At 45.5% G+C, this 25651-nt stretch overlaps 1 protein-coding gene across 3 annotated transcripts in view; it reads left to right on the top strand.

Moving 5' to 3' along the window:
• Nucleotides 1–1999: 1999 nt before the first annotated feature.
• LOC110508473 overlaps nt 2000–25651 on the top strand; it is a 144834-nt gene continuing 121182 nt past the window's right edge. The window contains exon 1 of one of the 3 annotated variants that reach the window (XM_036966297.1): nt 2000–2415. The gene's annotated coding sequence lies outside the window, so the exon portion shown is untranslated. Of the gene's footprint in view, nt 2416–3071; nt 3348–25651 lie in introns of those variants that run through there. The other 2 variants (XM_036966293.1, XM_036966294.1) reach the window with 2 other exon arrangements.

Below are 25651 nucleotides of genomic sequence, written 5' to 3'. Positions count from 1 at the left end.
GGTAGTTTACATACACTCAATTAGTATTTGGTAGCATTGCCTTTAAATTGTTTAACTTGGGTCAAACGTATCGGGTAGCCTTCCACAAGCTTCCCACATTAAGTTGGGTGAATTTTGGCCCATTCCTGCTGACAGAGCTGGTGTAACCGAGTCAGGTTTGTAGGCCTCCTTGCTCGCATACGCTTTTTCAGTTCTGCCCAAATATTTTCTATAGGATTGAGGTCAGGGCTTTGTGATGGCCACTCCAATACCTTGAGTTTGTTGTCCTTACGCCATTTTGCCAAAAGTTTGGAAGTATGCTTGGGGTCATTGTCCATTTGGAAGACCCATTTGCAACCAAGCTTTGACTTCCTGATGTCTTGAGATGTTGCTTCAATATATCGACATAATTTTCCTCCCTCATGATGCCATCTATTTTGTGGAGTGCACCAGTCCCTCCTGTAGCAAAGCACCCTCACAACATGTTGCTGCCACCCCTGTGCTTCACTGTTCTTCGGGCTTGCAAGCCTCCCCATTTTTCCTCCAAACATAATGATGGTCATTATGGCCAAACAGTTTTATTTTTGTTTCATCAGACCGGAGGACATTTCTCCAAAAAGTACGATCTTTGTCCCCATGTGCAATTGCAAACCGTAGTCTGGCTTTTATATGGTGGTTTTGGAGCAGTGGCATCCTCCTTGCTGAGCGGCCTTTCAGGTTATGTCGATATAGGACTTGTTTTTCTGTGGATACAGATACTTTTGTACCTGTTTCCTCAAGCATCATCACAAGGTCCTTTGCTGTTGTTCTGGGATTGATTTGCATATTTTGCACCAAAGTACTAGGAGACAGAACGCGTCTTCTTCCTGAGCGGTATGACGGCTGTGTGGTCCCATGGTGTTTATACTTGCATACTGTTGTTTGTACAGATGAACGTGGTACCTTCAAGCGTTTGGAAATTGCTCCCAAGGATGACCCAGACTTGTGGAGGTCTACATTTTTTTCTTCTGAGGTCTTGGCTAATTTCTATTGATTTTCCCATGATGTCAAGCAAAGAGGCACTTAGTTTGAAGGTAGACCTTGAAATACATCCACAGGTACGCCTCCAATTGACTCAAATTATGTTAATTAGTCTTTCAGAATCTTCTAAAGCCATGACATAATTTTCTGGAATTTTCCAAGCTGTTTAAAGGCACAGTCAACTCAGTGTATGTATACTTCTGACCCATTGGAATTGTGATACAGTGCATTATAAGTGAAATAATCTGTCTGTAAACAATTGTTGGAAAAATGACTTGTGTAATGCTCAAAGTAGATGTCGTAGCCAACTTGCCAAGACTATATTTTGTTAGCAAGAAATGTGTGAAGTGGTTGAAAAACGAGTTTTAATGATTCCTACCTAAGTGTATGTAAACTTCCGACTTCAACTGTATAAGAGAGCCACACCCTCACTGGAGGAAAGACTCCTCCCACATCCATCTCGCTCGCTGATGCTGTCCTTCAAACACAGACACACACACACACACACACACACACGGTCTGGAAGGATTGAGATTAGCTAGTGGATAAATCATTTGAAGGTGTTTCAGTGATAAGGAGGTGCATGGGGTGGGTGTGTCTGTATGCGTGTGTCCTTCTGTGTGTGTGTGTGTGTGTGTGTGTCTGTGTGTGTGTCTGTGTGCGTGCGAGCATGATGTTACACCTCATAAATCCTAGGGGGATAGAAGTGACCTGGGTTATTGGTTGAGGAAGGGTAGTAGGGAGGCGTTCAATGCCACGCTATACCCGTTAATGCCGGAGGGACTCTCACACATCCATAAAGAGAGCAGAGTGAGTGCACACACACACACACACACACACACACACACACACACACACACACACACACACACACACACACACACACACACACACACACCAGTGGATAAATCAGTCTTTTCATCCTCTGTCATCTGGCTGGCCCTGTTCTGACCGTGTTTATGTAATGGAGGAGGAACAGTCTCTCTTACAATTCTAATGGACATGCAGAACCAGAGCTCTCTCTTCCCTCAACAGGAACTGTGGGCTAGTTATTCAATATGAACATAAAATAGGCAACAATGATGAAAATGAAAATAAGTTGATTACATTTTTATTTGACTGATGATGAAGTCTAGTTGATGGACAGGCTACTACGATGATGATGATGTTGACCTGAAAAATGGTGGTGAACTGTTAGTAGGCTAAAACGGAGGAGATGGGAAGAGAGAGAGAGAGAGCGAGTGTACATGATGAGAGATTAAGACAGTGGTCTTATTATTGGAGCGCGAGGGAGAGATGCGACAACAGCGTTTGCCCTGTTCACATTTGACTCAGTGTGACTCTTGTCACTAGAGACGGGCAGATACGACGAGAAGCAAGAAACTTCAGACAATATTCAAAGATCGACCTCTGAAGGTAAATGAATTCTTAACATCACCAAAAGGTGATAAAGCATGGCGCGCGGTGAGTCGGAAGAATATGTTTTAACCGCGATATTAGAGAAGCAAATGAAGATAAAATCGTATTTTTATTTGGTCGATGTAGCCTATCAAATGCATTATTTCTTTGTCAGTCTGAATGCATTAGACTAAATAGATTAAACATTTATGTTATTTCTTGAAAACGTTCTTCGAGATGAATTGCATGGTGGTTTTATAGTGAACCTTGTCTGTGCATAATTGCGGGGCTGAAAGAGAGAACCGATTTTCTTACATTTTATGTTGAAATGTCAAAAAGTGTGTTGGCTACTCCACTAGATTTTGGGCGATTTCATACAACAACAGCCCATGTCTACAACGTCTCTTAAACAGACTTGACAAACCCACACATGTTATTATTTTGACTATGGGCTAGACTACGAGTGCAATTAATTTAGACTGAAGCACATCTTTGTAGGTAATTTGTCTTCATCTATTACAACCGCATAACTCAGTTAAGTGAACAGGGCACGCGCACGTCTCGGGGTCACTTGGGAGAGATGGACCAGTGCAGATTTCACGTGACTGAACCGAGTCCGAGCAGATGGTGCGCGCACTTCTGTCTGTCACGGTTAAAAGATCCGCGGGGTAGCGGCAGACCAGACACGTAGCCTACCAAAAATCGACAGTGACATCCGAGTGTGAGCGAGGCAAATATTTTACCTGCCGCATGCGCAATGTCTACGAGGATCAGCGCGTCCCTAATGAAGGTGATCGGCTCAGTATCGCTTCATAATACCAGCTTAATTGTATCCATTTATTATTTGTACCAAATCGGTTATAACAAGTGTTTGGCTTGATATTGAGGGGTGTCGGTGTGAGCGCGCGGTGACAAGACTGGGCTGTGTTCGGGACTGTCTCTCCGATATGGTAATGTGATGAGTGTTCAATCAGCAGTGCGTATGTGTGTGTGTGTGGGTGCGCGTTTCACTGTCCTGTGACAAACATTTTCTGAGATTTATGATTGCCCTTTAGCAGTAGGCTGCTGTCAACAATTCTGTCCATGTTTGAATGTGAATGTGTTTTATTTGCGGTGTTTTACCATTGTGTGTACAGTAGCCTAAAGTGGGTTGAATAGTATGCTATGTATTTGATGTTGTAAAGCCATGCCAGCTTTTAATATAAGCCTCTGTAGCTGGCATTTTTCTCTGTGGGAAAATGATGCATGTCCCCTGGATTTGTGCACTACCCCCCCCCCCCCCCCTCTCCCCCTTTCCAACACACACACAAACACACGTATTTAGAAATCCTTCAATCACTTTTCAGTACCTTTTGTGTGGGTTTTAGTGCATCGTTGTGAGCCTTTGGCTCATCCATAATCACTTCAATCACTGCAGTATGTATCACACCATGTATTTTTACTGATGAATCAGTGTGCTTTACATGGAACACAGGTGGGCTATATTTAACACTTGTTCATATTAAAAGCATATAGGTTTGGCTGATGATCAATGACTATGCATGTGTGGATCTTTTCTTTCTTTCTGTGCGTCTCTGTGTTTGCCTGTGTGCACAGTTTTTCCTGTGCTTGCACATTGGATTTCGACCTGGCTTTGCCTTGGCAGCGAAAGGTCTTGTGAGAACACGTCATCGGACGTTAGACAAAACGCTCTCCGCTAATTCGGTTAAAATAGAGCAAAACAATCTGTGTCAGAATTAAAGCTCGTAATTGTTTACACCAAAGAGCTTTTGTATTTACCCAGAGTGAGACGCCAGAGGGGGAGAGAGAGAACTGAGAGGAAGGGTAGATGTGTGTGTGTGTGTGTATAGACAAGACATTGACTCAGTGACTTGTGTCAGCTATAAAGCGGCTAGGAGAACGGAGGCTGAAAAAGAGGTGCTGCTGTTGTGACAGGGAGGACTCACCACCTCCCATTACCAGACATGACTGTTTATTACAACAGACATCGAATGGAGGGAGGAGAGAGCAAGATGGAAGGACACCAATAGTGAGATAGAAGGGTCAAGGCCAGAAAAAGGAAGATGAGTGAGGGAAAGAGACAGAGAGAGCAAGTGTTCGAGAGCGGTGATATCGTGCAGGCCCGGGCAAATCGGAAACCTAACCTGGCTGTTAATTCCACAGTTTTGCTCTTACGTATAACAACACGGCAACCCTTATCTCAAGTGTGGCTAAAGTGTTTTGCTTTCCAGATATATGAAGTTATTCTCTCTAAGAGAGCCACGCCACCAGTGGCGGCCATAGTAGACAATGGAGGGGCCGGGGACTGTCTCGAATGACGCATCCTCTCCTCGGGCTACTCTCTGTAGACGTTTAAGAGAGCGTTTAAGACAGACAGCACCCCCAAGGCTCTTATTCAGCAAAATGACCGTTAGACATGCAGCCGAGTTGGGAATGCACCGTTCACAGGGGGGATGATCAATTGCTTCTTTTCCCTTTTGTGATACCAAACTAATGACTATTAAAGACCTACTGTCTACCGCCCTTGGGTGTTGTAGTTCAGGGAAGGGAATTGACTGCTGTTTTAGACATCTACCAGTTCAGTAGCGTTCAATTCAGCTAAAGAAGTTAGACGCCGTGCCGTGCCGGGACCCTCCGTTAGAATAGCGACTGTTGAAGACTCTGAGTGTTCCCCGGAGGTATCTCAGAGAGAGAGAGAGAGAGAGATGATTTCATTCTCGTGTTCCCACTCCAATTGTTGTGGGGGAAATGGGGCTTCTGAGTCCCACATTGCCAGGGTTACCCACACTCATGTATTCATATTGTTCAGTCAGAAAATGGAATTAGCTCTTCCACATTCTACCTCCCTGGTGGCACCTTTACAGAACGCTAACTGATAAAGAAACATAGCAGCCTGTGACGCTTCTGCCTTCACACATGTGATTCAACCTGACAGAGATCTTCCCAATGTCTCTACCTATACAGGGGATGGTTAAAGACACGCAGTATGACACCTGGGTGACTCCCCCCTCAATCAGACTGGTTAATCAGGAAGACATACGTCTTCCCTGGGGTCCCCATTTAGAGAAATGGCTGTGGAGGAGCCCGTGTTCTCCTCGTGGATGGATGCTGCTGCTGGAGCTTGTCACGGTCTGATTGTACACAGGCGACTGTGGCTGTTCTGCCGTCGCCTGAACACAGTGTGGGAGGATGCAGCTGGCCCACTGTGCCAAGCCCAGGGAGGAGGTCTCTTTTGTGGCTGGAGCATGTAGGGATGTGGGGCTGGAGTGTGGCAGGCACGTGAGGCGCCAAGCCTCTTCCTGCCTTCAGAGATTGACGTGAACCACCTCTCACGCTGGCCGCTCGGATTATGGAGGATTTTCCTCATGAAAATGTACACACAGCGGTCCGCTCTGCTGGAGACATTATTGCAAAGGGAACGAGAGGGAGGCTTTCATTTTAAGGAATAGAGGGCACATTCATCGCAGTGGGGGCTCACCCGGGAGTGTGTCTGATGCAAGTGTGTGTGTTCGTATTGGGTAGGCTTGCGGCGGTGTGTGTGGCCGTTAGAAAGCAACTCCAAGCTCTGACATGGGAGTCCAGAAGGAATTGGGGGAAATCCTATTGTAAATTTGTCTACTCCACAAAGATAATTGGCTTATTCCAGTGTTAAATTGGCCTGTCCTATAGGACATTGAGTGGGCTTAACATGCTCGGTGCAGACACTGCCTGCTCCTCTGCTTCGCAGGGACTTAGACGGGTATTACACACTGAATTACTGTATGACAACGATGAACCGATAGCTGCAGTGCATTCAGCAGTGCAGAGCCGTAGCCATTTAATGTGTCGTTCACACACACGTAGACCGACAGGTTTGCTGACACAGAGCTTCTTTCGTTATAATGTAGGCTAACGAACTACGGAAGTGAACCCTTTGACACGTACGAACACACAGGAGTGCTCGTTCTACAGTGGTCCCCGCAGCGTGCGCTCAAACCGGTGTGATCAGAACACTGTACTTAGAGCGTCCAGTTACGACTGATGCAACAGTCAGCGTTTCAGCTGGCCACACTGTTTCTTCACATAAACATTTTTCACAAACACAGTCCTTAAAACATTATGTCCTCAATGTGAGCAGTTTATTTTTTGGATGCAATGTTCAGACATTCACAGAAGTAGCGACACAATGACACAATTCTCATCCAAAACCGGAAAATTCAGGCTACATTAGTCCTAGCGCTAACTGAGGAAAGATTGACCTAACACGAGCGGTCAGATTTAGCTAACTCTCGGCTGAAAGAAACCATAATATGAATTAGCTAATAGCAAATACTATTTACAGTTTATCACATCACAGGTGACCTCACGGGTGTGTCGTCGACCATCATTCACTTCCGTAAGTTTACCCGAAAGACGATTGAACCATCCCTTCATCTCGTTTTTGTTATAACATCTTTGGTCTGACAGACATTTACGTGACAACCATAATCCATTGTATGATGTCAACAAACATGGCGCCACATTGAGCTGGCAATTAGCTTAGCTCATCATAATCAGTACAACCTTCAAAAAGGTATTTTACACTTATCATATGTGTCCATTACAGTGTATGCAAGAATCGGAATGCATGATTTGTCACCAGAACTTGAAAACATGTGAATAAAACAATAAATACATACAGCTCCATACATACAATACCAGTCAAACGTTTGGACACACCTACTCATTCAATCATTTTTATAATTTTTTCTTGGTTTCTTGGCCCAAGCAAGTCTTCTTATTGGTGTCCTTTGGTAGTGGTGTCTTTGCAGCAATTCGACCACAAAGGCCTCCCCTCTGAACAGTTGATGTTGAGATGACTGTTATGTCAAGATGGTGGGCTGCAATTTCTGAGGCTTGTAACTCGAATGAACATATCCTCTGCAGCAGAGGTAACTCTGGGTCTTCCTTTCCTATGGCGGTCCTCATGAGAGCCAGTTTCATTACAGCGCTTGATGGTTTTTGCGACTGCACTTGAAGAAACGTTTAAATTCTTGAAATTTTCCAGATTGTCTGACCTTCATGTCTTAAAACCTCTACAGGATTGGTGAGTCCCCCTCGGGATGGTTGACCTAACGTAGGCTAATGCGATTAGCACAGGGTTGTAAGTAACAAGAACATTTCCCAGGACATAGACATATCTGATATTGGCAGAAAGCTTAAATTCTTGTTAATCTAACTGCACTGCCCAATTTACAGTAGCTATTACAGTTTAAAGTAATGATGGACTGTCGCTTCTCTTTTCTTATTTGAGCTGTTCTTACAAAATCTTCTGTGTACCACCCCTACCTTGTCACAACACAACTGATTGGCTCAAATGCATTAAGGAAAGATATTCCACAAATTAACTTTTAACAAGGCACACCTGTTAATTGAAATGCATTCCAGGTGACTACCTCATGAAGCTGGTTGAGAGAATATGTGTTATTTCATAGTTTTGATGTTTTCACTATTATTCTACAATGTAGAACATTTTTTTGAAATTTTTTATTTTTTTTTTATTTCACCTTTATTTAACCAGGTAGGCTAGTTGAGAACAAGTTCTCATTTGCAACTGCGACCTGGCCAAGATAAGGCATAGCAGTGTGAACAGACAACACAGAGTTACACATGGAGTAAACAATTAACAAGTCAATAACACAGTAGAAAAAAGGGGAGTCTATATATACATTGTGTGCAAAAGGCATGGGAAGGTAGGCAAATAATTACAATTATGCAGATTAACACTGGAGTGATAAATGATCAGAAGGTTATGTACAGGTAGAGATATTGGTGTGCAAAAGAGCAGAAAAATAAATAAATAAAAACAGTATGGGGATGAGGTAGGTGAAAATGGGTGGGCTATTTACCAATAGACTATGTACAGCTGCAGCGATCGGTTAGCTGCTCAGATAGCAGATGTTTGAAGTTGGTGAGGGAGATAAAAGTCTCCAACTTCAGCGATTTTTGCAATTCGTTCCAATCACAGGCAGCAGAGAACTGGAACGAAAGGCGGCCAAATGAGGTGTTGGCTTTAGGGATGATCAGTGAGATACACCTGCTGGAGCGCGTGCTACGGATGGGTGTTGCCATCGTAACCAGTGAACTGAGATAAGGCGGAGCTTTACCTAGCATGGACTTGTAGATGACCTGGAGCCAGTGGGTCTGGCGACGAATATGTAGCGAGGGCCAGCCGACTAGAGCATACAAGTCGCAGTGGTGGGTGGTATAAGGTGCTTTAGTGACAAAACGGATGGCACTGTGATAAACTGCATCCAGTTTGCTGAGTAGAGTGTTGGAAGCAATTTTGTAGATGACATCGCCGAAGTCGAGGATCGGTAGGATAGTCAGTTTTACTAGGGTAAGTTTGGCGGCGTGAGTGAAGGAGGCTTTGTTGCGGAATAGAAAGCCGACTCTTGATTTGATTTTCGATTGGAGATGTTTGATATGGGTCTGGAAGGAGAGTTTAGAGTCTAGCCAGACACCTAGGTACTTATAGATGTCCACATATTCAAGGTCGGAACCATCCAGGGTGGTGATGCTGGTCAGGCGTGCGGGTGCAGGCAGCGAACGGTTGAAAAGCATGCATTTGGTTTTACTAGCGTTTAAGAGCAGTTGGAGGCCACGGAAGGAGTGCTGTATGGCATTGAAGCTCGTTTGGAGGTTAGATAGCACAGTGTCCAAGGACGGGCCGGAAGTATATAGAATGGTGTCGTCTGCGTAGAGGTGGATCAGGGAATCGCCCGCAGCATGAGAAACATCATTGATATATACAGAGAAAAGAGTCGGCCCGAGAATTGAACCCTGTGGCACCCCCATAGAGACTGCCAGAGGACCGGACAGCATGCCCTCCGATTTGACACACTGAACTCTGTCTGCAAAGTAATTGGTGAACCAGGCAAGGCAGTCATCCGAAAAACCGAGGCTACTGAGTCTGCCGATAAGAATACGGTGATTGACAGAGTCGAAAGCCTTGGCAAGGTCTATGAAGACGGCTGCACAGTACTGTCTTTTATCGATGGCGGTTATGATATCGTTTAGTACCTTGAGCGTGGCTGAGGTACACCCGTGACCGGCTCGGAAACCAGATTGCACAGCGGAGAAGGTACGGTGGGATTCAAGATGGTCAGTGATCTGTTTGTTGACTTGGCTTTCGAAGACCTTAGATAGGCAGGGCAGGATGGATATTGGTCTGTAACAGTTTGGGTCCAGGGTGTCGCCCCCTTTGAAGAGGGGGATGACTGCGGCAGCTTTCCAATCCTTGGGGATCTCAGACGATATGAAAGAGAGGTTGAACAGGCTGGTAATAGGGGTTGCGACAATGGCGGCGGATAGTTTCAGGAATAGAGGGTCCAGATTGTCAAGCCCAGCTGATTTGTACGGGTCCAGGTTTTGCAGCTCTTTCAGAACATCTGCTATCTGGATTTGGGTAAAGGAGAACCTGGAGAGGCTTGGGCGAGTAGCTGCGGGGGGGGGGGAGCTGTTGGACGAGGTTGGAGTAGCCAGGCGGAAGGCATGGCCAGCCGTTGAGAAATGCTTGTTGAAGTTTTCGATAATCATGGATTTATCGGTGGTGACCGTGTTACCTAGCCTCAGTGCAGTGGGCAGCTGGGAGGAGGTGCTCTTGTTCTCCATGGACTTCACAGTGTCCCAGAACTTTTTGGAGTTGGAGCTACAAGATGCAAACTTCTGCCTGAAGAAGTTGGCTTTAGCTTTCCTGACTGACTGTGTGTATTGGTTCCTGACTTCCCTGAACAGTTGCATATCGCGGGGACTGTTCGATGTTAGTGCAGTCCGCCACAGGATGTTTTTGTGCTGGTCGAGGGCAGTCAGGTCTGGAGTGAACCAGGGGCTATATCTGTTCTTAGTTCTGCATTTTTTGAACGGAGCATGCTTATCTAAAATGGTGAGGAAGTTACTTTTAAAGAAAGACCAGGCATCCTCAACTGACGGGATGAGGTCAATGTCCTTCCAGGATACCCGGGCCAGGTCGATTAGAAAGGCCTGCTCACAGAAGTGTTTTAGGGAGCGTTTGACAGTGATGAGGGGTGGTCGTTTGACTGCGGCTCCATAGCGGATACAGGCAATGAGGCAGTGATCGCTGAGATCCTGGTTGAAGACAGCGGAGGTGTATTTGGAGGGCCAGTTGGTCAGGATGACGTCAATGAGGGTGCCCTTGTTTACAGAGTTAGGGTTGTACCTGGTGGGTTCCTTGATGATTTGAGTGAGATTGAGGGCATCTAGCTTAGATTGTAGGACTGCCGGGGTGTTAAGCATATCCCAGTTTAGGTCACCTAACAGAACAAACTCTGAAGCTAGATGGGGGGCGATCAATTCACAAATGGTGTCCAGGGCACAGCTGGGAGCTGAGGGGGGTCGGTAGCAGGCGGCAACAGTGAGAGACTTATTTCTGGAGAGAGTAATTTTCAAAATTAGTAGTTCGAACTGTTTGGGTATGGACCTGGAAAGTATGACATTACTTTGCAGGCTATCTCTGCAGTAGACTGCAACTCCTCCTCCTTTGGCAGTTCTATCTTGACGGAAGATGTTATAGTTGGGTATGGAAATCTCCGAATTTTTGGTGGCCTTCCTGAGCCAGGATTCAGACACGGCAAGGACATCAGGGTTAGCAGAGTGTGCTAGAGCAGTGAGTAAGACAAACTTAGGGAGGAGGCTTCTGATGTTGACATGCATGAAACCAAGGCTTTTTCGATCACAGAAGTCAACAAATGAGGGTGCCTGGGGACATGCAGGGCCTGGGTTTACCTCCACATCACCCGCGGAACAGAGAAGGAGTAGTATGAGGGTGCGGCTGAAGGCTATCAAAACTGGTCGCCTAGGGCGTTGGGGACAGAGAATAAGAGGAGCAGGTTTCTGGGCATGGTAGAATATATTCAGGGCATAATGCGCAAACAGGGGTATGGTGGGGTGCGGGTACAGCGGAGGTAAGCCCAGGCACTGGGTGATGATGAGAGAGGTTGTATCTCTGGACATGCTGGTTGTAATGGGTGAGGTCACCGCATGTGTGGGGGGTGGGACAAAGGAGGTAACAGGGGTATAAAGAGTGGAACTAGGGGCTCCATTGTAAACTAAAACAATGATAACTAACCTGCACAACAGTATACAAGGCATATTGACATTTGAGAAAGACATACAGCGAGGCATACAGTAATCACAGGTGTTGAATTGGGAGAGCTAGCTAAAACAGTAGGTGAGACAACAGCTAATCAGCTAGCACAACAACAGCAGGTAGAATGGCGATTGATTAGGCAGAGAGGGTCGGATTAACTACACACAGAGCCTAAGTGCGGCTGGGGCCGACAGATAAAACATAAACAAGCAGAATGGATTACCGTGATTAATGGACAGTCCAGCATGCATCAGCTATGTAGCCAAGTGATCAGTGTCCAAGGGGCAGCGGTGGATGGGGCAGGGAAGCTGGACTGGCGAGTGTTATCCAGGTTAGAAAACTAACAATGACCAAATAGCTTGTAGCCAGTTAGCTGGTTAGCTTCTGGAGGTTCTTGAGTGTGTTCTAAAAATGTAAAGATAATAGCGGTTCCGTATCACATTGGGTGAGGCAGGTTACCGGAAGGTATAAACAAATTAAAAATCGAAAAGGGGTAGAAAGTAAATATGGGTTCAGTGAGTGTTTGGGACGCGGCGATTCAGACGGTTAGCAGGCCTGTGCTAACAAGCTAACAGTTAGTAGACGGTGCTAAACACGGTAGCAGTTAGCGGACCGGGCTAAACAAGCTAGCAGTTAGCAGGCCGAATTTGCAAGCAAGGAGATAGCAAGGGCTAGAGAGTTAGCCTTTGGGGACGTCGCGATGGGGGTATCTGTTTATTCCTCTTCATGCAGTGACATCGATGGACCGGTCGTGGGTCTGGATATTGTAGCCCAGGAGCTCAAAATGTTCCGTTTGCGATGGGAATCCGGGGATGAAAAATAAAATAAAATAATAAATAGGTCCGTTATGCTCTGGTTAGAGTCGCGTTGTTCGAACTGGCGAGAGCTTTCCGAGCTAAAGGTTAGCTGATGACCGGTTAGCTGAAGACCGCTAGCAATGTTTTGCTGAAGCTGGTAGTTCGTTGGCTAGCTTCAGTTGAGGGGTTCCAAGGTCCGAGGTAAATATAAATACTTTAGGAAAAATAGCTACGTTGGGTGAGGCGGGTTGCAGGAGAGTATTTAGAAGAAGTTGAGGTTCAGCAAAAAGTTTTAAAGATATGTGAAGAAAAAAAAAAAAACGAAAACAAACGATATATACAAGGGACACAACACGACAATACGTCCTACTGCTACGCCATCTTGGACCGAAATGGGATAAAGAAAATCCCTGGAATGAGTAGGTGTGCCCAAACTTTTGACTAGTACTGTAACAACTAGATATACAGAAATTATAATGATCATGTGATAAGGCACTTACTTTTATAGGAACGCGCACATGTCCAAAGTTATTATTATTAGTGAAGTCAATGTGGGCACCAGCAGGGAAATATGCCGAGGAGGAAACCGTTTGTGCTTGGACTCTTGTAGAATAAATAACTTTTGTCCGGCTCAGTAATGCCTCAAACGTAAATAGGCCCGAAACAGTATAATGGGCTACTACTATGTGAATTAATGAGGAGGCGGAACACACCTCAATTTAAACCGTTTTTTACGTTTTTTTTTAATTGACAAGTTGAAACAGCCTATAGTTAATTAGCAGGCGTGCCTTGGTTTAAGGGCAGCATGGGTTAATTGTCCTGTTGCGTAACAACCACATTTTTGGAACAGTGAGAGCATTCTGACATCATGCGCATTAAAAAAGTATTGCCCTGGGGGCGACCGTTAGAGATGTTTGGAACTCACGCGTGAAAAGGTTAAACACCAACCAATGTTACAAAACGAATAACTAACATACTGATTTTGCTGCTCTCCTTATGTCTAGCGATCTTAGATCTAGTTAACTGGTCTCTAATCTGATTTAAGATGTGGATCTATGTGAGAAATCAGCGTGGTGTTAAATGTACGCGTCCAGGCAGAGAGCAACCTTACTATGGTCCAGGGACAGCTCTGTCTCTCTCGACCTCTTGGTTGACCAGTCCAAACGGATTATTATGTCAAGATGGTGACAAAAACAAATATATACAAAAAGGAAAACTACATAGACGCATAAAGATGACTTTTATTTATTTATTTTAAATGAAGGCGTCACGGCCACCAAACAAACCAACAGCCTCACGAATTGCAAGCTGGGACACTGACTGGCGATCACCCTAATTGGCAGCACCTGTCCTTTTCAAGGCTTGGCAGCCCAGCACTTGGACATGGTTGCTGCTGCCCCCTGGAGGAATGGTGTGTGAAAGTGGTAGTGAGCTGTAGTGTGCTCTCTTAACTACCTAACCTTCCCCATACATCAAAACACCAACCAAATGCCACCAGACTTCTCTTTCAGAACTTCCTTGTTCAGACCTCCGAGCAGCAAATATCATGCTTGTAATATTCATCAGACCCTCCAAATTTCTGGTTTCCAACTCACAGCCCTAAATGAGGGTTTCCAGGCCCCATTCAGGTTGGCATGGAAATGTCTCTTTCTCAGGCAGCAGCATACCTAAATCATTATCCTCACATCAAACACCAGCCTGGCTTCGCTTTGCCACTTTGAAGATTTTTCTCATCAATCCATCGTCTGAAGGAGACACAAGATAAGTGTGTGTGTGAGTGTCGTCTGCATGTGTCTTCAAGCTTATTTTAACCCATTCAATGCATTTAGGGTAACCCTTAATAACAACACCAGCCAATTCCTGGCCCAGGGCAGCTGCTCAGCAGCTAACACAGCTGATCCGGAGGCGCAGGGTTTAGTGCAAAGGCTAAAACCAGAAAATGAGAGCAGAAAGAGACGGATGAATTGTCAGTGGATGCAGCCGCTCGTGTGGGAAAAACTAGGCAGGCAGCACGCATACTTCTGGGGAAGTGACCGAAAACTGTTTCGTTAGAGTGCATGCATCGGTAAAATGGATAAAAGCAAGAATTCCCAAAACATGACAAAAAACGCTCAAATGCCTGTAAGTGTCTTGAAGCCTGGTAATGGAACCAAAGAGAACAAAATGAATGAACCAGTTTAATTCCTGTTTCAAACCAGCGTTGTTCTTCATGTGGCATGCTCTGCAGGGAATTGGCTGAACACATCCTTAGAGGCTGTGCATTTTAAGCTTATATAAAATGGCTGGAATGAGATGGTGAGATTTAGGGTTTCTTGATGCTACTAGGCAGTATACAGAGACTGTGTTTATTCATGATTGTTTAAGCATGGCATAGATTTGATTACTACAGTATATTATGATGTATGCCATTGTACTCTATGATAAAGTACTGGATGTTTTGTAATACAGTGAGCCTGCCTCCAATTGTTTGTATTTGACAACATCGTGTTCTTTTAAGTGACTGTCCTTGTAACAATGTGTATAAATTATGAATATATTTGTTTGTTGGAGTGTGTGTGCGCGTGTGTGTGTATGTGAGAGAGGTGTGTCAGTGTGTGATTATTGTTGTTGTCCACTCCCGTGTGTGTGTGAAATGAGTTTCAACAGTGAGCCAGCAGGAGAGTGTGTGTATGCGAGATTCATCAGTAACGCTATTAATGTAGTGGACTTCAGTTGGTTCATGCCTGATATTTCAGTGCTGGATCTACTTGAGGAACCCTTTTGATGAATGGGCAATTAAAACCAGCCTCCTCATGCCTGGTAGTTGACTGATCACTTTTTAATGGTACTCCTGTATCTTTGATAAAACACAAAATGAATCATCGATAACTTTGTCCAAGGAACGCTGAGCTTGTGATTTGAAGTGTATTAGAGTGTAGCTCACAGTACGCACGTGTGTGTGTGTGTTTGTGTGTGTGTGTGACTCCTGTTGCTATAGTGGTCAGTATTTTTCCCCAGCTCCGGTGCACATGACTGTCTTTGCAACACATTATATAAAAGTGTCTCCTCATTCAAACTGTTCTATCCCGTGCCTTAATCCACCCAATCGTCTCTCACCCAATACAACGAACAAAAAAAAACATGTTGAGTACGTGTGTGTGCATGTGTGCGTTTGTTTCTATTTGTGTTTGTGTTTTCGGCTGCGTGGATGTGTGTGTGCATGTGTGCGTTTCTTTTATTTTTTGTGCGACTGTTCAGCTGTTCTCATCAATGCCGAGTGACGAGTCAAAGTATCAGCAACATGAATTGAAAAACGTTGTTTTTTTTGTTTCCTTTTTAGTCCTATCTCATCATCTCTCGTTTCTTTGTTTGATTTTTTAAAAATTTTATTGAAGCGTATCGTCTCTCACTTCAATTAGCGAGAAAAGTGTTGCCTCCAGAAGCATGCTCGAATCATGTTGTTGCGTTTTTGGATTCTTAAATCAAAAAGTCTAATTTGATGCATAATTAATGATACAGCTCAGAAGTGGAAAAAATATAAAAAAAACATCCTTAAACGTTCAAAGAAACAGAAATCTGTTTTGCTTTCCACATTTCCTGTTCCATGGGAGATTGCTGATGTGCTCACTGATTCTTAGAGGGGAAACAAAAGATGCGTTTGAACGGAAATGCTGGAACAAACGCGGGGGTAACAATCGAACAAGCGGGTACCACCTCGAACTTAAACCGCCCACCAGGAGACGTGGACCTCCTGATGTGCATTCCTTAGTCAGAAGTCAGTCCATGTGTCTCTCTTTCATGGTGTCATGTGCTTAGCGCCAGATAGGTACTGCCTCTAACTAAATGGAGCATTTGGAATTAGATTATTAATGTTTTCAAATGCCAATGGAATACCCGCTGGTTGGTTGAATGGATGGTTGATGGCATTTTTGTGGGAATTCCACAGTAACAGCCATAGAGCTTCTGCCATGGAGGTGGTCTGTTGAACTACATGCCCGCGTGGTGAGTGTGAGTAACCTTTTCGTGAGACCTGGGTCTTGTGTTAGCTCCTGGAGATGGGCTATCATACTTTTCAGATGCTCCAAATGAACTGGATTGGATTCTCGGTGGCTCTGCTCTGTAAATAATTACAGAGTGGGCTGCTTCGTTGTGTGGATTTTGGGGTTTTCATCCTCATTGACCTTGAGGTTAGAGCTGCTCAGTTGTGACCACAATCTGTCAGGAGTCTTCGGGTTGGAAGTACCATCACGTATCTCTGTGGCAACGGGCAAATCAGCCCGGCGTTTCTGGATTCATGTGTGCATACGGAAGTGTGTTTGTCTGAGTGTGTGTTTTGTTGGCATGTCTGTGTGTGTGTGTGTTCGAGTGTGTGGGTCTGTCTCCGTATTAGGGGCTTGCTGACTCAGTCATTTTAGCAGCCTGTTAGAAAAGTCAGCATCTTTCTCCAAAAAAAGTTTCTTGACTGTGCCACTGCCAGAATTAAACTGTGTCAAACATTAATGTAACAGCCCAGGCTGTTAGAATACAGATTGGCTGTTGAATCCGGGCCAAATGGCCTGGATGAGACTTTCCCACCACTCACTGCATTCTCTTTAGACAAATTATCTTTGTCACACTTTACACAGTGGCTCATTTATTATGCCATCATGATTGGACATTCGTATTGGCTTCATGGACATGACAATAGCTTGAGGGTCCCACTAAGTAAATGTCCTACTGAATAGAGGGAAATAGTGGACACGTATTAAATAGCATAGTACACGATCTTCCTGAGCAAAAAAAAGTTATATGTTTTGTCCAGTAATCAACTAATCATGATCTTCAGTTTAGAATGCAATTAGTTTATTCAGCTGTGTTCGCTAGGGATGGGGGGAAAGTGTGACACCTCTCTGGCCCCCGAGGACTGTAGTACCACTCCCCTGTTCTAAAGTAACTGTGGTCAGGATTTCATTTCTAGTCTTCTTAGTTGTGGTTTTCTTACTCTTAAGTCAGGTTCCTATCTTCAAGACCAGGGTTATTGAACTCTGACCCTACGAGGTCCGGAACCTGCCGGTTTTCTGTTCCACCTGATAATTTATTGCGCACACACCTGGTGTCCCAGGTCTAAATCAGTCCCTGGTTAAGAGGGAAACGAGGGGGGGGGGGGGGGGGGGGGGGGGGGGGGGGGGGGGGGGGGGGAGCAGTGGGACTGGCTTCCAGGTCTAGAGTTGACCTTGAGAGTTTTAGACTGACCCTTGTTCTGGTGTCGTCTCAACACAGACGCTGTTTAGATTCATTTGATACGTTTTCCTATTCCACGACTCACACATTGGCTGTTATAGCTACACACAGGCAGCACACTATTCACATGCACAGATAGAGCTTGCATACACATAAGGGAATCCAAATCACGCACGCACGCACGCACGCGCACGCGCACACACACACACAAATAAATACCCAGGATTGCTGGAGATAAAAGGGGAGGTGTTGGTGACACATCTGGGTAAAGACAGAGGTGTTCCTGACAGATCTGGGTAAAGAGAGAGTTGTTCCTGTCGTGTTCTGTCACTGAGGTTCTTCCACATGCCTGCTGCTACATTTACAGCTGCACTGTTAAAAGCACTAGTGACATATGGCCACGGCTGTCATCACCACGAGATGAGCATGAATCTCGGCGCGAGTCTCCGTAGGGAGAGGGTAAGCCATGGAGGGAGAGCAGAGGAGAGCAAGACGAGAAATGGAGAGTGAGAGAAGGCATGGTATAGCATACGGTGGGAATGCTGATGACGGGTTGTGGTTTGTGTGATTTGAGGAGAAAGTGCTGTTGATGAGAGTGTACATGTGTGTGTGTGTGTGTGTATTCTAGAATCTATGGTCATGACACTGAGTGACTGTGTGCTCCTGGGCTTTGTGGTAATGTGAATATGCTGTTTATGACAGTGTGTAGTATGTGTGTATTTGTGTGTGTTGTGCCAGTGTGTGTGTGTGTGTATGAGTGTATGAGGGATCCCTGTGGGGATTGTATTTCGGTCGGTCAGGCACGTCTGATAACAGCCCACCAGACTCGTCACATCTATTATTGAGGGACGGGAAATTGATCGGCACTAACAGTGCCTGTTACCCTGTCTCTCATATACCGCTGGGCTTCTCCTGCTCTCAATTCCTCCTCTCACCGCTTCACTCCTTCTCTCATTTGTCCTCTATCCCTCCTTTCTCACTGTCTGTCTCCCCCACTCATTTGTTCCTTCATGCCTCCTGTTTCTTTTGTCTCTATCTCTTATTTTCACACATATAGCAATACTCTTTAACCCCCTTCCTTCCCTCTCTCTCTCTCCTCCCTCCTGCTGTCATCTAGCTTTCTCTGACTCTTTTTTTCTCACTCTGTTTCTGTCTCTCTCGCGCCCATACATTGCCGGGGTCCTCTGTCCTTGTAAACCCCCCCCCCCCCCCCCCCCCCCCCTTTGTATCTCCCCTCATACCGCATTTATCATCCTAAAACGTATTCTACTTCCACGCTGGTACGTAATTGCGCATGCCTGAGCACGGTCATTTCTGTGCTGATGTCTTGTTGCGTGTTTCCTAGGTGTAGTTTTGTCATTTGACAATGTTCACATTTTCTAGTCCCCTCAATTCCCTCACTTTTCTCCCTTGTCTTTTAGCACTGTCTCACCCCCCCCCCCCCCCCCCCCCCCCAACCCCCCTAATCAATCAGTTAGAGAACCTCTCACTCACTCAGTTCCCCGTGACTTTATTCACTAGTTTAATGCTCCCTTCTCTCCCTTCATCAGTCGTCATCAGTGTTCTAGCTCACTTTTGATATCGCTTCACATTGAGCGTCTGTTTCATCGTTCGCTGTGGAGTGCTTTATTTTTCGTTGCGTGACGTCTCTGCGCGACAACTCACTCCGACACTGTGCTGCCAACACGCCTTTAGAATGAGGAGAGAATGAGAAGAAAAGCTCATTTGAGCTCGATTCATCGTGCAAAGATTGCCCTGCATTTATTGAAAATGGCTTTTTCCGTTTTTAAAGAGACGCTGTTAAAATGCCAATCGTGTAAAGTCAGAGAAATGCAGCTGTCGTCGCAATTAACTTCTCGCTTTCCCTAATGAAAGACTTAATCCACCAGCAAATCTCCCCGGTCTTTACGCAGATCGATTCAATGTGCTTTCAGTAGAATAAAAGCAACCCGTGTCGGGAAAAATACAACTATCTAAAACCTGAGCCAAAAAGTCACATTCATCCGCGCCGCTTGGCACCCCATCAGCCTCACCCTGCATCATTGTAACGAGAGACCCTTGAACTCTGCTGTTTGATCCCAGCTTCCTTAGAGCTGCTGAGAGGAGAGCTCATCTAAGTGTGTTTTCAACCCGCTTTTCAAAACATTCCTTGTCTTGCCTTCCCGCTCGCCTTTTCTCCCTCGCAGTGGTGGCATCTTATTTTGAGGATAAAAATAAATAAATAAACGGTGCAAATCTCAAATACCACTCTATTCCCCGTCGTGCGCTACTTTAGGCCAAAGCCGCAGAGTCGTTGTTCTGGCCAGATGTACTGCTCTACACAGGGTAGGGCTGCACATTTAATGGAATTCGGATCGAAATTGCGATATTGACGTGTAATATCAATATCGCAAGAGGCTGCAATTTTCTCCCTTTCTTTGACACTACGTTAATCCAACAAAAACAAGGCTACGGTACCTCCTCCAATGAGACGCCCTAGACTCAGTCCATTCACTCTCTACACGCACAGAGGATGCCTACCAATCACCAGCAGATCTTATGGTGTATGGCAGTATTTCAGCCGCTCGGCAAACAGATGTCAGTCAACCAAATGCAAGTGTTGTCTAAAAAAGTGCCTCCGAGTTGTGGCGACAACACAGCAAATACATTCAACTATATGAAGAAGAAGCATCCCCCTATTTCATGACGATTGCACGGTGAAGAAAGCGCCCGGAAGCAGCAAAGCCCCCCCCCCCCCCCCCCACACACCTGCAGACAGGACAGGAGATGTCACACGCCGTCTCGCATATATTTCTCCCCAAGTCACCATAACAACACAGCATAACATAATCATGGGACAAGTTGAAACGGAGCTCACACGTGTGGGTTATAACACGGCTGCAACGTACCACTGTTCGAGCACGGAATGTGTTCATTCGTATGATCTCATTTTTCAGAAGTGATGCTCTCTACCCGGACACTTGTTTTAACCATGTCTGACGGAATTACCACCGTTACCAAGGGTTTGGAAAATCCCAATTCATCATCCCAATTGCAATATCTAGCCCTAAAATTCACAATGAGATATTTTGTCCAAAATCTTGCAGCCCTAATACAGGGAATAGGGGTATCAAAAGGTAGACAAATCCATTCTCTCTCTCTCTCATCCTTCAAAATGGCTGCTCAGTCAGACCACTGACAGACAGTTCTTCGCATGGTGAATGTTTTGGCCTGTGTGTGGGGAGTGAATGGCTGTCTTCTGTCCTGAGTAAGACGTGCTCTCTTTGCCAATCATGAATGTTACACCACTGAGAGGTGAAGAGAGCTTACTCTAAATCACTAGTGCCCTCGATCCCGGTATTGATTGGCAGGTTTTTTTACCATGAGGAGATGGAAGGAGAAAGACAGAGGGGGCTTGACCAGATAGATTAGACAGTTGAAAAATGCCAATCCATTCATGGTTTTCACTCTACCCATCAATCAGCAGTGTGGGGACTGACTGCACTTGTAAGACACATACATAGTGTTGCTCTAGTTTAACTTGGCTTTAGTGTTGGGTAGGCTTTGTGGGTCAGTCAAGACTAATACTGTAGAGGCTCTACCTTGATTGGGGTTGACTCTCTCAGTATGACTCCGCGGCTGGGCTTTCTTTTTGGAACAAAGGGCCTGGCCGGGCGCTGGGTCTGGAGGAGATCAGACAGATGAGGACCAAAATAACCTAGGTTGGTTTTTAAAGAGTTTGGTCGGTCATTGCCTTGTCATTTAGAATTGGATATAGGCCTATGTTGAGCTCAGTGTGTACCCGACTCGATGAAACAGGATGCAGGATATGTTCTAAATCCACCGTCAGAGAGGCCCTTGTTTTCTAGGCCTTCTCCTCCCAGACCATTATCATTTCCTTTATCTCACTGTCGTCTTTCCAATCTCTCTGTCCCTGCTCCCATCGCTCACCCAGACCCTAACTCCCACCTCGGCAGTGACCATCTCATCTAGAGCCCAGATGATATAACAGCTCCTCTATATATGTTTTATTCTTCTTCATCTCTCTCTCTCTCTCTCTCTCTCTCTTTCTCTCTTGTAATCCCCACGTCTCTTATCTTTCACCCTTGACTGTCTCCTGTCTACCAAATTCTCTCTCTCTCTCTTGATCTCTCTCCCCTCTCTGCCTTTGCTGTTGTGGTAGAGGCGCTCCTCTCTTCGTTCAGATTTGTGTTAAGATTGACTTTATTGGCATGACAGGAAATGATCAATGTAAGCTACAAAGTGTGACAGGCACACATACACACACGCGCGCGGCTGAGAGAGAGAGAGAGATTCAGAACCTTTCTCACAGTTGAATGAACATTTTGCTTCTTCCGTCGTGTGTGCCTTAAGTGGAAACCCAGGAATCCTTAGCAGTAGATATAAACTAATGACGGGTTGATTCATTTATCAGCCCAACACTTTCATCCCTGGTGGAGTCACAAGTGTTTAGCTTTTTTTTTTATGTGGGCAAACCCACTTACCCGTTTCTTCTTTCTGTACGCAAGTCCTCTGGGAAAACAAAATGTGTCCGGTGTTCAGAAGCATATGGTATCGAGGCGAGAAGGGTCCTGGGCTGTTCTTCGCTCCGTTTCTTCTCCGATTTGATCCCTCATTTTGAACTAATCCTATTCTCCGACCACTGCAGGCCTCTGCAGACCTGTTATGAGGCGGCTCATTAGGATTTCATGTGTTATTTATTTTGTCTGAGCACTGAGAGTTAGGCGGGCTGCTGGGTGGTCTTTTCAACTTCATTCTCTATTCTGCTGCATGGATCCAATCAGTGTCTTCCCAAAAACTCCCTCAATGCAATCAGATTGATCAGCCTGCTGATTGGCGATTGTAGCTGCCCCTCTACTTATTTATTGGTTAGACCCGTGAGGCAGTTCTCTTCCTCTACTCCCATAGGCTGAGGGGTTGCAGAGGAAGATGAAAGAGCACAGACCTGTCACTCAGACTTTTCTACACATGTTTAACTTTTTTGAACATCATTGGATGAGACCTTGGCACATGCCTCTGAGGACAGAGACCCCGAGAGAAAGACGGCGGGAGGGATGCGCAGAGAGAGAGGGAGAAGGGAGTGCGTTAGATAAAGAGAGATGGGTAGAAAGCCAGAGAATCAGAGCAGAGCAGCCCCTAAATGAGAACACCAACCTGTAGGGAGAGATAAGAACAGGCGGATGGGGTAGATAGATGGAGAGACCGATGGGTAGTCAGATAGAGCAGGCTGAGGGATGGAGGAAGAGAAAGGTAAAGAGAGGTAGATGGGATGTGGAGATAGAGAGGAATGCTTATTCCGGGTAGGGTAGAGTCTATGACTTGGAGTCTTAGGGGCTGCTTCCCTGCATGTTTCCTCCTCCGCCTGCCTGCCTGTGCCTTTGTCTCTGCCACCACTGCACTTACAGGCTATTTTTAATAGAATTAGGCTGGTCTCGTTATCAGTGGAGCGGGCAACCAGAGAGTGAGGCGAGATTGAAACAGCGATTTCCAATTTGAGATTGTGTCACACACACCTCCCTGCACTGAGATAACATCAGCAAATCACCACCACCATCTCGCTCTCTCTCTCCTTCGGTCTTTTACCCCCTTCCTTCTCATCTCCTACTCTCCTCTCTCTCTCTCTCTCTCTCTCCCTCTCTCTCTGGACTCCCTCAAACACCCTTACAGGTTCTCACTCTCTCTTGTTGGACTGTCTTCTGACAATATGGTGCTTCGATATTTCTCCCTCGCTCATCTTGGCTCTTTCTCTTGCCAACTCTCCGCATGGTGTTGCAAAGTACCTCTAAACGCTTGCTTTCCCATCTATCCCTCCATCCATCCTCTCTCCTCCTTCTGCCTTTGCAATGTTTCTCTCCCACTCCTCCTCCCACTCTTGTTTGTCACTCTTCGCCCCCGTCTCCAACCAATGTTTCTCTCCTATCACTCCTCGGTTCTTTCACATATCTTTCTTCCCACATCCCTTTCCCCCGTCTCACCTTCCTCCTTCCCCACTTTTTTTTGTCTAATCTTATCATCCTTTACTCTCTCTGTTGTTTCCACCCTCTTCTTCCCCTCCTCACCGTCTCCTCTCCATCTCTGCTACCTCTAGGCAGTGGTTCCTTTCACTTTTCTTGACAGCCCTCCTCTCTGCTTCTTGATGTTTTCCACTTTTGTTTGTGCGTACACAGCCTAGTGTGTGTGTGTGTGTGTGTGGGGGAGGGTTTGTCAGGGCCTTGCTGATTTTCCTTCACCCTTATGCTCCGGAGCTTTATTGTTGCGCACAATGCCATGCCTCCGCATTGAGGTGCTTTGAAAGACTACAGAGAGGCATAGCCTTGCCACGACGGCCTTTCTAATAGCCACCGCTAGCTGAGCTAGTGCCAAAGTGCCTTGAAGCCTTGTAGTCCTGCAACCTTGAAGCCTTGTAGCCTTGAATCTCAGCACACACTCCTTTATTGGGCATTCCCTTTGCATGGCTGAGATTTCTCCTGTTTCATAATATGCAATGAATGCCTTTCTTGTCATGGGCCCTTCTATTCTAGAGTGTCTCTAAGTGTTTATTTAAATTAATTTTATTTCACCTTTATTTAACCAGGTAGGCCAGTTGAGAACAAGTTCTCATTTACAACTGCGACCTGGCCAAGATAAAGCAAAGCAGTGCGACACAAACAACAACACAGAGTTACACATGGAACAAACAAACATACAGTCAATAACACAATAGAGAGAGAAAAAACAGTCTATATACAGTGTGTGCAAATGAGGTAAGATAAGGGAGGTAAGGCAATAAATAGGCCATGGTTGCGAAATAATTACAGTTTAGCAATTCAACACTGGAGTGATAAATGTGCAGAAGTGTGTTTTTTTACCTGAGAGCCCTGGGCTCCCGAGTGGCGCAGCGGTCTAAAGGCACTGCATCTCAGTGTTGTAGGCATCATTACAGACACCCTGGTTCAAATCCAGGCTGTATCACAACTGGCTGTGATTGGGAGTCCCATACGGCTGTGCACAACCTGCCCAGCGTTTGGCTGGTGTAGGCCGTCATTGTAAATCAGAATTTGTCCTTAACTGACTTGCCTAGTTAAATGAATATCCAACCTCTTCAGGATGACACCCTTTGTTTGAGAGAAGAACTGCCTCCTTTTCTTCAACCTCAGTTTCCTTCTCGTGGTGTGTGAATGGAGGCAGGCATAGAGTCGTGTAGATGACATCTTTATTGTCTCAGACACACGCATGAAGACAATGGGGTTTGTTGTGATGCAAAGCTGGATGGAACAAACTCGTGTAGAGTATATATCATAAGGACTTTGAAGGAGGATGAGGCTATGAATACTTACAGCTTTCATGTTTCTAGTGTGGCGTAGCCGTTCAAATACATATCCACATTCCCATCACATGCACACGTGTACACACACACACACCCGCACACACGCACGCATGCACACACGTGTACACACACACACCCGCACACACGCACGCATGCACACACGTGTAAGATTTGATTCTGGTATAACCGATTTGATTCCATTGACAGAGCCAGAGGGTGGAAGGATATAGTACCTCTCTCACATTGGCAATCTATTCCCCAAGTGAAAGTGCATTGTGAGCAGGTTTATGTCTGGGTAGCATGGCTTGGATCGATGGATACCAGAGCGGTGGGAAAACGATAATTTACATCGTATGTAAGTTGAACACTCTTAAGTGAACACACTGCTTGATTTGTTGGCAGGGTATGAGACGCAGTCACTTTAGGCGTGGAGCTGAAGCCCTTTTTTCAGTTTTTCGGATTGGTGATCCTTAGCTTATTGCCATTGCCGTTTGGAGAGTGAAGTTGGAATCAAAACTGGGGAATTCAATTCACACTGTGGGGGTAAAAAAAAAAAGCACAGTGAAAATGTTTGCGGTAAATCTTCGATAATTAGTTGGACAATGTTTACGGTTGAAACAGAGCGAAACCTCATTTAGATATGAAGTTTAAAAAAATAACTTTCATTGTTCTGGCCCACATTTTTTTTCCCCATAATCTTTTATGGCTTTCTTATGGTTTGATTGAATTCTTGCCAGAGCCATTACTGTACAGTCAGCTCACTCAGGCTCTTATAATTACTCTCCACCCATATTCAGTCTGCTGCCCCTGAACATAGTGGACAGC

This window comes from Oncorhynchus mykiss, chromosome 28 (assembly GCF_013265735.2).
Source record: "Oncorhynchus mykiss isolate Arlee chromosome 28, USDA_OmykA_1.1, whole genome shotgun sequence".
Taxonomy (NCBI): domain Eukaryota; kingdom Metazoa; phylum Chordata; class Actinopteri; order Salmoniformes; family Salmonidae; genus Oncorhynchus; species Oncorhynchus mykiss.
Note: the sequence above shows the minus strand (reverse complement) of the source record. Positions and strands in the feature narration are given on the sequence as shown.